The sequence below is a fragment of the Pseudophryne corroboree genome, chromosome 3 (assembly GCF_028390025.1).
Source record: "Pseudophryne corroboree isolate aPseCor3 chromosome 3, aPseCor3.hap2, whole genome shotgun sequence".
Classification (NCBI taxonomy): Eukaryota; Metazoa; Chordata; class Amphibia; order Anura; family Myobatrachidae; genus Pseudophryne; species Pseudophryne corroboree.
This window is the reverse complement of record NC_086446.1, coordinates 654,451,717-654,466,504: the sequence shown is the minus strand read 5'-3', so window position 1 is coordinate 654,466,504 and position 14,788 is coordinate 654,451,717. Positions and strand designations below refer to the sequence as shown.

Sequence of the window (14,788 nt, the reverse complement as noted above, 5' to 3'; positions counted from 1 at the left end):
TGGCGTTGGTGCGGGAGCTGATGAGGCATCATCGCCAATTGTTTGGGCAGGATGCTGCCAAGGTGTCCTCCCGCAGGAAGTCTGTCCTGTGGGGGAAAGTTATCCATGCAGTTAATAGTGAGGGTGTGGTGAGGCGGACTGAGGACACGTGTCGCAAAAGGTTTCACGACATCAAGCGCCGTGTCAAGGCCAAGATGGCCAAGGAGGCAAAATCAGCCCGCCAAACCGGGGGTGGCCCCCCTTTCCGGGCCACGTATCGTGATTGGGAGGAGCCTGTGCGGGCACTGATTACTGCAGAAGTGGTGTCTGCAACTCATGTCCGGGATTCGGACCGTCCAAGGCAGGATAGTGAGTTTTTTATTTATATTTGAATTTTAAACATTCCAAACTGATCATGCTGCAAAATGTAAATGTTTTTTTAAGTATGCATACATTGTGTTGGTCATGTTGTGCAGGCCTGTGCACCCTTAAGCTGTAATTGTGTTTTTAAACTACATTTCCCATCATGCCTTGGCTGTGTTTTTAGATTAGTGAATGTTAAATAAGGTGCAGTGCATTCTGGTATGTGTAGTTCCAATACTTAATCTGAGATATTGCTTGTCCATAGCTGTTGTATCTAATTGCATTTTTTTTGTATTTGTTCGTGTGTTTTGAATTCTTTAGCATATCTAATTTTTTTTATGATGTTTGGGTCAATTAGCAATTAATCAATCTCTGCAATATATTGCACACAATTCATCAATGTTTCTGGATTATTTAGTGCAACACCATGTTCATTTTTAAATACACACCAAATTAAGTAATCCAGATTAGTTTAAGCAGAAATTAGTTTACTTTACATTACGTACAAAATGGTTACAGTACACTAAGGTTTTGCAGTTAACAATGTGTTTTCCAAGTATGGTCATAATGTTTGTTTAAATTTTTCAACAGTACGCCAGACCAGCGCTCCAGACAGGCCACTGCCAACTGATGTGGGTGCTGGGATTGCAGGTAAGAATTCACTGTAGTCACATATTCTGCAAACACATAGAAGTACAAAATATTAATGTTTATCTATTCACATAGGTTCTTCTTCTGCAAGCCGCCCTCTAAGGCGCCCATCACAGGGCTATGTAAACTTACCCAGGAGGCCAAGTAAGACGCGCCGGGTGGATTTGGAATCAGCGGATCCATCTTCCCCACCAAGGCGGCGCATCTCTGCAGTCTTGTCCCAGCCACCACAGGCACTATTGGGTAGTCCCCAAAGTGATGAGCCCCGATCACCTCAGTTATCTGGTGAGTAAAAACATACACTAAACACATTCAAAAATTTAGACACAGTACATTTACTATGATGTGATTTGTAGTTGAGATGACATGTTTGCCATAACAACCAATCTGATTTCACGAATAAACTTCTTGAAGGTGCAAATGCAAAAATTAACAAAGTCTAATTGTTTGCTATGGCCAACATCACATTTAAAAATGACCACCCATCTTACTAAATTTAGTCCACACACGTGCACAGAAAGAGAAGAGCAACTTACTCACCTAACTACCTCCCCACCACAGCATTATAGTGTTCACACACCTCCCCTGTCCTGGATTTAGGCTGCTTACTTGATCCTTTCCTCTGGACCATCCAGGTGAGCAGTCTATATCCTGGACAGGGGAGGTGAGAGAACACTATAATGCTGTGGAGGGGAGGTAGTTAGGTGTGGAACCCGCCAGTCAGTCTATGTGCACGCCTGTGATGGGACATATGTTTTTATAAACAAAAGATTACTCGTTTAGAAATACACAACTCAAATATAAAAATGTCCGGAGTATTATTAAGTTTGAAATGTTTAGGACTACAAAATATATTAAATGTAAACTAAACAGTGCATGTTGGCCACCCCATACAGAACCAACCTTCATGGCCGACGTGGACCAGCAGGAACCAGACCAACAGGCCACCTATACACTGCAACTAACACCCGTTGTTCCGACCCAGGCAACCCAGCCGCAGGATATCCCCCAACCCTCCATTAGTCCACAACTGCTCCAAGCTCCACCCCAGCAACAAATGTCCGCGGACTTTTGGTCCAGTTTGGCAACCCAACAGAGCCAAAACACTGCCTGCCTGAACGCCCACACCCAACACCTTGCCAGTCTGCCCCATCATCTGCCGCGCATTAGTAGGAACTCGGGCAGACTGATTGTCCAGGTAGGTAGAATTGCCACTTCTATGGAGCAAATCCGGACCGACAACACTCAAATGCTGGCTAATTTAACGCGCATCATTGATGAGCAACAGCGCCAGCAGCAAGCACTCATCCAACTGGTCCAACACAATCAGGTGGTAAATGAGTCATTGTCGAGGATTGTGGCCAGCCACACTGCAAGTAACAACTAACTGAATGCCAGCGTCCACAATTTAAGCCAAAGCATCACAACAAGTGAGCTCCAGCTCAGGAACCACGACCCCTAGCCAAACCCCAGTAACCTCCCCTGTTCGTAGATCCTCCCGAGCACGTGCCAGCGAGCCAGCACAAAGCACGGCACCCAGCACACACAAGAAAAAAAATAACACCAAAATATAATTTTAGTAGCACAATAAAACTTTGATTATTCAAATCACACAACTTCCGGTGTCTGTGTCAAACATTGTAGAACACGCTATGTGTGTATTATTTACTGGGGTAATGAATGACAATGTATTTTGAACAATCACTAACTAAAATGTACAGACCACTATAAAGAACAAACACTAAGTAAGAAAACACACATTCACACTTACAAAAATGTATTGCAAAGTGTTTAGTCAAGGTTAATTACATCCAAAAAAAAACTTACCGGTAAAATACCGCAGAATCACTTCTTGCCTTACCTGCCTCCCTACATCTGTACTCACACTGTCACCAGATGTTTCTAACTCCTCTGCTTGCTGACTGTTTTCTACATCATCATGTGCCAGATGTTGATTCAAACACAGATTATGTAGAAAACAGCAGCAGAACACAATCCTAGTCACCTTGGAGGAACTATACAACAAAAGGCCTGCAGATTTATCCAGACACCGAAACCTAGATTTCAGCACCCCAAAACATCTTTCTATCACATTCCGCGTAGCCTTATGTGCATGATTGTAACTGTGTTCAGCAGGAGAATCAGGTTGGGACAATGGAGTCAGTAGCCAAGAGTAGCAGCCATAACCCCCATCACCTGAAATACAGATATAGGCAACATTAGTACATGTGTCTGATGAATAATTACACCAAAAAAAAATGGTGTTTGTAGTTAACACACATACACACAACACACTTTGAACATACCCAGCAGCCAGCCATCAGGCATTTGTCCGTCCTCAAATTTATCAAAGAGAGATGACTGACTGAGGATGAAGGAGTCATGGCAGCCGCCAGGGTAACCTGCAACCACACTCATAATTTTGAGATTTGCATCACAAACCACCTGGACATTAGTTGATTGGCTAGAATGCCGATTAGTATATATATATTGTCGGCCCCTAGGTGGTCTCAGCTCAACGTGTGTGCAATCTATGGCCCCCAGCACATTGGGCATGTGAGCAAGCTCATAGAAAGCTACCCTGACAGCATGCCACTGCGACTCCTGGGTAGGGAAGCAGATAGAGGCATTTATATGTGGTTCCAAGACATCCAAAACCTGAGTGGACATTAATAAATCTAAGGTGAGTGTCATGATCTGTATTCAATACAATACTGTGTTATAAGACCTTACAGAAGCAACACTTAGACATAGACGTGTATGTATTTTTCAACTCACCTGATTCAAATATTTAGAAAAGGTGGGCTGGGAGATACCAATAACGTCGCCTGTCACAGCCTGGAAGCTCCCAGTAGCCATAAAGTGTAACACAGCCAGGAGTTTGTGCAGGCCTGAGACAGAGCGAGAGCGTGCTGTCTCAGGGTCTAGTCCCAGTTTGACAAGGTCATACAGTCGAAAAATGTTGTTTCTATTTAGGCGAAACATCTGTATGACCCTATCATCAGACAATGCGTTTAAGTTTAAACGACCACTAAAAAACCGTGGCTGGCGCAGCCTCCGCGGCACCTGTACAACCTGCTGACCATGTTCACTTACCTGGCCCAGATTTCTTCCAGACTCATGGACCAGTCTCAGGTATCCCCCAGCAACCAGTAAATCTGTAGCACACACCACAGCCGCCATTTCAGAGTGAGAGAATTTCCAATTGTGCCTGGGACCCTTTTATAGGGCCAAACATTCAGGTGTGAGTAATGGATAATTGACTACACATGTAAACACGCTTCTCAAAAGCAGGTCTGGTTTTTTTTAGGACTTTTTTACGATTTGTATTTTTTCACGGCCGCAAATGCATTTTCACGGTAGACATTACAAATACGAATTGTTAGTAAATGACCGAGATTCATATCTAAACAGCCGCGTTTTGACCGATGGTGTATTCATTCGTATTTTTATTCTTGGACTTGCAAAAAAATACGAATGGCCTCATCACTGCCGTGATTTCTGCTTAGTAAATTACCGAGATGACACTTTGAAGAAAAAACGTCATCTCGGTCAAAATCGGGACCTTAGTAAATATACCCCAATCTGTTCATTCTGTACTGTACTCTGGTCAGCGCAGGACTGGAGACCAAGGAGTATATTTACTAAGGTATCCGGACTCCAGGTCGACAGCACAAAGGTCGACACACCTTAGGTCGACACCAATTGGTCGACACACCTTAGGTCGACACGGACAAAAGGTCGACAGGAACAATGTCGACGTGAAAAAAGGTCGACATGAGTTTTTCGCGGTTTTTTTTTTTTTTTTGAACCTTTTCATACTTAACGATCCACGTGGACTACGATTGGAACGGTAAAGTGTGCCGAGCGAAGCGAAGGCACCATGCCCGAAGCATGGCGAGCGAAGCGAGCCATGCGAGGGGACGCAGTGCACTAATTGGGGTTCCCGGTCACTCTACGAAGAAAACGACACCAAAAAAACATAAAAAACTCATGTCGACCTTTTTCCATGTCGACCTTGTTCCTGTCGACCTTTTGTCCATGTCGACCTAAGGTGTGTCGACCAATTGGCGGCGACCTAAGGTGTGTCGACCTTTGTGCTGTCGACCCTCAGTCCCAGACCCATTTACTAAAGTGTGGGTTTGGAGATGTTGTCCATAGCAACCAATCAGATTTCAGCTTCTATCTTCTGGAGGGGTGGTATTCATGTGACCGCCGGTCACCTGACCGACAGTCACATGACCTCCTCCACCAGCCCGACGGGTCACTGTCCCGATTGTCGGCATGCCGACCAACAGGGACTATTTCCACTCGTGGGTGTCCACGACACCCATAGAGTGGGAATAGAACCCGTGGCGACCGCAGGTCGCCACTGAGCCCGCAGCGTGGCGAGCACAGCGAGCCCGCAAGGGGCTTGCTGCACTCGCCCCTCCCCGCCGGGATCCCGGCGTCGGTATGCTGCCGGGATCCCGGCGTCGGTAAGCTGACTGCGGTCAGGAGACCGCCGGTCACCCGTACTACACCCCTTCTGGAGGGTGCTAGATAAATTATAGGTCACATCTGACCTGCTCATTGTGATGTGGTATAAAAATGAAAGGCATTATAATGTTACATACTATGAACTGAGGCATTGTAATGTGGCACAATATGAAGTGGAGGCACTATAGTGTAGCTTAATATAAACTGCGGACACTATGTCATAATATGAATTGGGGGCACTATGGGCCCGATTTAGACCTGATTGCTGTTGTGGACGTTTGTGGGTGGTACCTGCCCATTTTATGTGAGTGTCGGGAAAAACGCAGGCGTTCCCAAGCATTTTCTGGGAGGGTGTGTGATGTCACCTCCGGACCCGATCAGCCTGTATGTATCACACTGTACTGCACACACTGGAAAAATAAGATTTTAAACCTACCGGTAAATCTTTTTCTCCTAGTCCGTAGAGGATGCTGGGGACTCCGTAAGGACCATGGGGTATAGACGGACTCTGCAGGAGATATGGGCACTATAAAGAACTTTAGAATGGGTGTGCACTGGCTCCTCCCTCTATGCCCCTCCTCCAGACCTCAGTTAGAGAAACTGTGCCCAGAGGAGATGGACAATATGAGGAAAGGATTTTGTTAATCTAAGAGCAAGATTCATACCAGCCCACACCATCCACACCGTATAACCTGGAATATACGCAACCAGTTAACAGTATGAACAAAAACTAGTATCAGCTAAAGACTGATCTCAACTGTAACATAACCCTTATGTAAGCAACAACTATATACAAGCCTTGCAGATTTCGTCCGCACTGGGACGGGCGCCCAGCATCCTCTACGGACTAGGAGAAAAAGATTTACCGGTAGGTTTAAAATCTTATTTTCTCTGTCAAAGTCAGAAAAATATCTCTATGCACACTACCATATTTGCACCTCACACAGGTCCGTGCTGCGCATGCGTACGCTCTCCCGTACGTGCGCATACTCACAGTCGCGGGCACCCGCAGGCGCATGGTATGCGTATTTGCGGTAGAGTTTATGTGGTTGTAGCATGCGACTCAATCGTAACATATTTTCAGTAATAATGTATTTTGTAGATCATGGTCCCTTTGATAGATTCTGAAAGTTTGGTTAATATAGAATGTTTATGAACAGAGGAATCCCTCTTTGTTTGATACGAAGGGTCAGACAGGAGTAATACAGTGGTGTTTAGTATCCATCGGAAGAATATTTAATTAGAAATATTCCGGTGTTGGTTTGAAGCAGATCAATCGCTCGTGCGAATAGTTATGGACATAAGAAGTTTATGAACATTTACTTTATTTGCACTTTATTACCCATGCGGCGGGAAACCCAGTTTCCCTCCCACCTGAGCAGTTGGAAATAGTCACAGCCCACCTGTATGAATCAACCTATGACCTTTTGTTATAATGCGAAGCCGAATTCCTGTGTCCAATGAACAATGAGATTGTAGGGACCATTGAATTGTATTGTGTGTGGGGCATAAATAGCAGGCCGACCATATCCAACTTCACTCTCTTCAACGGTTCTCATTGCTGATAATCGGGAGCTGGATATCGAGGCGCATGCGATCGTTCCCCTTGTGCGTAAGTTCTCTCCGTAATCATATTGTCTTACTGTGAGCCATTTCTCTCTCTCCCTCTCTTCTCTTTCTCTCGTATTTTTCCTTGATTAGACTTGAATTGTATTGTATTGTATTTCCCGTGTAGTTATCTGGTTAGTTGGTTTATGTTATATTGTAGTGTATGCTTTGTACTGTGATTCCTTTTGCAAGTATAATAGTCATAATACACATAATAGGTTTCGGACCCTAAGCCCAGGTATCTGTGTATTCTTTATAGTGTTAAGTACTCCCTGAGCATCGGTGACACTCAAGCAGCTTTGTAGTTAATCAGGTTACACAAGGTTGCACTTACACTTTGTCTCTACATTAAGGTTTGCTGTGTATTTCATTGCTAAAGGTATAGATATAAAGGTTTAACGTTGTGAGCGTCTGCATCGCTGGTGATCTCATCGTGGTCCCGAGCGCTGCTACGCTATAGCGAATCATTACGATAAGTCAACAGCCAATAGTCTGCCTGCCTGCGATCACTTGGCCGTGAGTGAACGTGACGCCTGAGCGTCTCGATCACGGCTAAGCGATCGATACGCAACTTGCGTACCCTTAAGGTACTTCTTACGTAGATAGCGTACATTGTTCTTAGACCTCATAAAGGGTTATATACACGATAAATATTTAGCTTTATCAATTGGCGGCTCGTCCTGTCCTTCACATATCTGCACTAGGTAGATCAGCAGACATTATCCCTCAGCAAAGGGCGGGCGGTTGTCTCGTAGTGCTGACGGGATAAGCGTCTGCTTCGCTTAGATAAAAGAGTGCTGAAGGAATCCGGGAACCGGAGGTAAGAACAAAACGCTAGTGTCTTTTAAAACTGTTTATTTTTCTGTCTTGCGTACACACGCACGCACACATATATATCTGCATTTCCGTTTCATTTTCGTATATCATTCTCCTGTCTGCCAGTTTTATAGTTGATAAAAAAAGTGCCAAAAGAGATTTGCTGTTATTTCATAGTTTAAGAGTAAAGGTAATATAGTTAAAAGATAGACAAACACACAGTTTTGCCTGGGAGATAAGGCGAAGTCAGTATGTTGTGTGGTAGATGACCAGGGATCATCTACATTGATAAAAAATATAAATTGTGTTACGGTGGATCTTTGCTTTGCGTACACGTGTCCCTAACAAAAGACTTGTGTACGCAATCCAAAGGCGGACGCACGCAGCGTACATTACGCAACGGAGCGTCCGGTTACGCCCACGTAGCTCAAGTCACGATAAGTTGATTTTTAACGCAACGCGGTAAGTAACGCAAAGCAGTAAAGAGCGCCACAGGCGATAAATAACGCAAGTCTATTTTTGGAAATCCAAAATTTAAATTAACAGATCCTGCTCCTAATTGGTAACACAGCTGGGCTAAAGAAAAAATTTCTGCGCAGAAATAGAAATAGAAGCAAAAGTGTACATGTGATGAGTGAGTGTTTTTGTATTACATAAGTTTATATAACTTAAAGGTTGAACCACAAGAAAAGTCGAGTACTCGTGAGGTACACGCGTGTAAGTGACGTGCACGGTGGCTAGGGAGGCATCCTTGGTTAAACATAATATTTGAGCATTAGAGTATAGCGGACCAGTATAGAACAAGACCAGGAGGTCAGACCAGGAGGTCGTACAGAACAAGACCAGGAGGTCATAGTAGACCAGCAGGGCCAGGTACAGTAAACAGGGAAGTCCGCTATACAGTTCAGAGGCACAACACCAAGAGAAGGGTTGGTGCAAGACCCATATAGGCCGTACAAGCTCTGGCTGAAGGAATTCGCAGTTGTAAGTTTCGATTCCATTGGTCTTTCCGTACACAAGCTTAGTTGTTTGTGTACTGAACGACTGGACCGCACGTAATTGTGTACAGTAGTTAGTAATCTGACCTAGTACCATTAGAGTAAAGGGGTCACAAACGCTATTTGTACATTCTGACGTGATTTGTGTAATTTTTTATTTTTCAAGAAGGGAAGTTCGCTGGTCACTCAGGAACTATCTGACAAACCTCACCTTTACTGGAAAGAGTAAGTGTTCTGCGGATAACCCTCGCATGTTCCAGTAAACAACGGTTTTTATAGGTGCCCTGGGTCGAGTGCGCCAGCACCATATCGGTGTGATCAGGTCGCATTGGTCGGCGTGGGCGAGTGAGTGGGGTACTCGGTAAACCGCCACCGTCAGCCTATTGTGAACAATCTGGTTTTCTGTAAGGGTTCGCTGAAGACCTTGATATAGAGATCAGAGGTAGAGCAAGCAACGCCTGCAGAGTTATGGGGGCCAGTTGTTCAGGTAGGGGGCGATCAACCTCGGTTCGGGTTGATTCAGTGGTCCGACCAATTGGGTCGGCCAGGTATATCATGTGTGAGAAATATGGAAGTCACACAGAGGTTTTATGTGATGAATGGGAGAGAATGACGGTACAAGACCGGGAGAAATTCCCAAGAATAGGTAGCTTCAGCCCAGAGGTGTTACAAAATTTAAGGAGGAGGATATGTCTCATAAAATCAACAAAGAGACGAGTTCAGCATTATGATTATTTACAGTTGTGGCAACAGGAAGGTGAGATACAGAGAGGTTTGGCTCAGGCGGCGGGATCTGGCTCTAACAGAAAACTGATTGCCACGGCCCCGCCGCCACCATATATATCAGGAGAGAAGTTGATTACGGAGAAAGACGCACTAAAGTGTAACACAAAATCACTTAGTAACTGTGTAAATGTTAATGATAATGTTAACCCATTAACCCATGCAAGTATTAACCCGTGCAAGTTGTACCCTGTTTTGAACTTTTCTCAGGAGTGTGATCAAGAGGACGAAGCGACAACGATTTCAGCGCTCTCTCTAGCAGCCACCATAGCAGAGACCACAGTAGGCACAGCAACACCCACGAGATTAGTAAAGGCCCCTAGCGGAGGGATAGGTGAGGTCGTATCAACTGGTAAGTACGGCACCATGCATTATGCTGAGACTATTTCACCACAAGCTGTAGAATCTACACAGAATGAGGTTGTTAGAATTACTCCTGTTAGGGTAATAGCAGTTCCCAATGGGAAAACAGATGTATCAGGAGCCACTCCCATAAGGAACATTGCCATGTACAGTCCATTTTCCCGAATGGAATTAAGGACCATAGTGTCTGAATTCCCTGACCCTAGAAAAGATTTAGTTGCCAGCCAAAAATACATCACAGACTTAGGAAACACTTTAGAGCCCAATAATAAAGATTGGCAGATATTGCTAAAAGCTTGTTTACCCTCCAATGTCGACTCAGCTCAATTTTTAGCTGATTGTGGACTAGATCTGGATGTACCTCTTACAGATGTGTACAACAAAGATAACGTAAGAAGGATAAACTTACAGTTAAAGGAGCATTTCCCAGCAGTTGTTAAATGGAACAAAATATTTTCCATTAAACAAAAAGAGTCAGAAACAGCTGCAGAATATTTTCACCGGGCACTATTAGAAATGGCAAAGTACACTGGTATAGAGGACATTAGGACAAATCCAAACCATCGAGAAGTAGCAGTATCTGTACTAATGGATGGTTTGAAGGAAACATTAAAGGCAAGGGTACAGACCACGCAACCATGTTGGCGAGGTCTGTCAGTGTCCACTTTGAGAGAGGCTGCTATTGATCACGACCGAAACATCACCAGACACAGGGAGTCGCAGAGTGATAAGCTAATGTCAGTAAGTATACAGGCTCTGACCACAAAGCAGCCTGCGTATGTACCATCCAACCCTGTGGGTAAGTCAACTATGATAACATGTTATTCTTGTCAAAGACAGGGACACTATGCACGAGACTGTAGAGCGAAAAATTCGCAAAGATCATACCAACCCCCTAGACAACGACACGACACACGACATTGGGAGCAAGGTCCGCAGAAACGGAGTTATGAGCCACATACAGGGGAAACAAAAAGATATCCCCCAAACAGAGACTGGCATGCCTCTGGTAGTTCCCAACTATCTCCCTCACAAATAGTTGCTGCCAGCGGGATTCAGGGAGGTCACCATACCCAATAGGGGTGTGGCCATACCTGTAATCTGCAGCCAGTGAAATTGATTGCCAACCTTGAAAGTGAACCCGAGGTCGCAATTAATGTAGCTGGTAAAACTCTAAACTTTCTTGTAGACACAGGGGCGGCCAAGTCAGTGATAAATTCGACAGTGGGCATGAGAACCACTGGTAGGACAATTCCAGCCATGGGAGTAACAGGAGTAGTCCAGCACTACCCTGTTAGCAAACCAGCCGAGATTACAATAGGGCCTTTGCATACCAAGCATTCCTTTTTGCTGGCTGCATCGGCACCAACCAATCTCCTGGGAAGAGACTTACTGTGTAAAATGGGGTGCGTCATTTATTGTACTCCTGAAGGTGTATTCTTGGACATACCTGAGAAACACGCTCAGGAAGTGCGAGACATGTTAGACTCCCCATCAAAATTAATGTCACATACCATTATGACAAATAGGAATCCATCCCAAGTAGAAGAGATGACATCTCAGATACCAGAGTCACTTTGGACAAAAGACGGACAGGACACTGGATTAATGGCAAACGTAGCTCCAGTAGTTGTACAAGTAAAAGATGGTAGGATAGCTCCAAAAATCCCACAGTATCCTCTGAAGCCAGAGGTGGAGTTAGGAGTTTACCCAGTAATAGAGCGCTTGCTACAACAGGGCATTCTGGTAAGAACGTCCAGCACTGCTAATAGTCCCATCTTCCCTGTTAAGAAGAGTGGGGGGAGGGGTTACAGGCTAGTGCAGGATCTAAGGGGGATTAACAAAATAGTTGAGAGTCAGTTCCCCGTAGTGCCAAATCCAGCTGTCATCCTAATGCAAATCCCTCCCACTGCCAAATTTTTCACTGTTATTGACCTCTGCTCCGCTTTCTTTTCGGTACCTCTGCACCCTGACAGCCAATATTTGTTTGCATTCACATACAGAGGAGTCCAATACACGTGGACTCGATTGCCCCAAGGTTTCATAGATAGTCCAAGTATATTTTCTCAGGCTTTGCATGATTGTTTACAGTCTTTCCAACCAGACAGTGGATCAGTATTGATACAGTATGTGGACAATTTATTACTGTGTTCAGATTCACTGGAAGCATCTCTGAAGGATACGAAACAGCTCCTGTTTCATCTTTCAGACACCGGACACAAGGTGTCCAAAGACAAGTTGCAATTATGCCAAACTAAGGTAAAATATTTGGGACACTGTCTAACACAAGGACTGAGACACCTGACCGCTGATAGAATCCAAGCAATTAGAGACATGACCCTGCCACAAACCCAGCAACAGATCAGAACGTTTTTAGGAATGTGTGGGTATTGCCGTAATTGGATCCCAGGGTTTTCCATTTTAGCGTTACCTTTGCAGGAAATGGTCTCCTCGAACAAACCTGATAGGATTTCGCATACAGACGAGTCCGAAACAGCATTTGAGAGACTCAAACAGTGCCTAACGCAGGCACCAGCACTAGGTATGCCAGACTATGGGAAACCCTTTGAACTATACGGAACAGAAAGTGCTGGTTGCGCGGCAGGCGTACTAACCCAAAAACACGGTGATGCCAGCAGGCCAGTTGCATACTACAGCGCTCAGCTAGATACGGTAGCGCGATCCCTCCCCACATGCTTGCGAAGCGTTGCTGCGATAGCATTGCTAGTGACAAAAAGCGAAGATGTCGTGCTAGGCCACAACCTCACAATCCATACGCCACATGCGGTATCAGCCTTATTGAATTCTGCCCAAACCAGACACGTCTCATCAGCGAGGTTTACAAGATGGGAATTAGCACTAATGGCCCCCGTAAACATCACCATAAGGAGATGCAGTGCATTAAATCCTGCAACATATCTCCCAGGTGTGCCTGGTCAGGCACAAAGGGTGGAAGGTGAGAGTGCTGGGGAAGGAGGATTTAATACAAAGGAAGATACACATGATTGTATGGAATATTTGACCCAAAATTTTACCGCAAGGCCTGACATCAGTGACAACCCACTGGAAGATGCAGAACTCACGTTCTACACGGACGGTAGTTGTCACAGACAGTCAGACTCGGGAGACTTGTGTACTGGATACGCAGTCGTAGATGACCAAGACACCATAGAAGCGGAACCGCTAGGCCCACCTCACTCAGCCCAGGTTGCTGAACTGGTCGCCCTAACCAGAGCATGTGAATTGGCTAAGGGTAAGTCAGCCAATATCTACACCGATTCTAGATACGCATTCGGGGTAGTCCATGATTTCGGAGCCCTATGGCGCCTCAGAAATTTCATGACGGCAGCTGGTACACCGGTAGCGCATGCAGCTCACATAAAAAGGCTTCTAACAGCGATACAGGAACCCGACAGAGTGGCTGTTATCAAATGTAAAGCACACACATATAGCCAAGACCCGGTATCACTTGGTAACAGCCGAGCAGACGAAGCTGCTAAGTTAGCAGCTGCTACCCCCATACAGACAGACACCACACAACTGATGGTATTCAATACCATCAACACACAGAAGTTGTGTGAAATGCAAAATTTGTGTTCCACACAGGAAAAGGCAGTCTGGAAGGCAAAGGGATGTGGCCAAGAGTCCTCAGGACTCTGGACGGATGGACATGGTAAACCAGTGGCCCCCAGAGCATATCTTCCATGTCTGGCTGAAGCAGCTCACGGGCTGACTCATCTAGGCAAGGAAGGAATGTGCAAATTGGTAAGAGCCTATTGGTGCGCCCCAGGATTCTCCTCTCATGCGAGTAAAAGAGCAATGTCATGCCTTACCTGTCTGAGAAAGAATATTGGAAAGGCAATACCTACAGAACCATCCCATATCCCACCTGCCGGCGGCCCTTTCCAGGTAATACAAATTGACTTCATTCAATTACCCCCTTGTCGGAATTTGAAATATGTACTTGTTTGTATAGATGTTTTCTCGAATTGGGTCGAGGCATTTCCTGCAGCTACAAATACCGCTATGTTTACAGCTAGGAAAATTGTGCAGGAATTTGTATGTAGATATGGTATCCCTAGAATAATCGAAAGTGATAGGGGTACCCATTTTACAGGTGATGTCTTTCAAGGAATGTGTAAGTTGATGGGAATTGATAGCAAGCTGCACACTCCGTACCGTCCACAGGCGAGTGCGAAGGTCGAAAGAGTGAACAGCACTATTAAAAATAAATTGAGTAAAGTGATGGCAGAGACAGGATTGACATGGCCAGAAGCTTTACCCATTGTATTGTACAGTATCAGAACCACTCCCAGGTCCCCTCTTAATCTGTCCCCCTTTGAAATCTTATTTGGTCGACAACCGCATGTCATGATTAACCCTCAGGATGATTTGAAATGTAACAATGAAGTAACTGTAAAGTACTTGATTAACATGAGTAAACAGTTAAGGAATCAAAATGATAATCTAAAGTTGGTGATTCCTGATCTACCTGATAGTAATTGTCATGACATTGAACCTGGGGATTATGTAATGATACGAAATTTTCTACGCTCAGGTTGCCTTATTGACAGATGGGAAGGACCATACCAGGTCTTATTGACTAGCACTACAGCATTGAAGGTTGCTGAGAGAGAGACTTGGGTCCATTCATCCCACTGCAAGAAGGTTGCTGATCCAGAGAAGTCCCGTGATAAGGAACAGACGGTAGAGGTTGTATCACTGGAGTGTCTGTTCCAGGAGGACTG

At 45.0% G+C, this 14,788-nt stretch overlaps 1 long non-coding RNA gene across 1 annotated transcript in view; it reads right to left on the bottom strand.

Moving 5' to 3' along the window:
• Nucleotides 1-813: 813 nt before the first annotated feature.
• The window catches only part of LOC135058123 (uncharacterized), a 200,393-nt gene continuing 186,418 nt past the window's right edge, over nucleotides 814-14,788 (bottom strand). Inside the window, exons 2-3 of the long non-coding RNA XR_010244620.1 lie at nucleotides 1,126-1,275; nucleotides 814-1,019 (exon numbers count right to left, since the gene is read on the bottom strand). This is a non-coding gene — a long non-coding RNA (uncharacterized LOC135058123). The remainder of the gene's footprint in view (nucleotides 1,020-1,125; nucleotides 1,276-14,788) is intronic.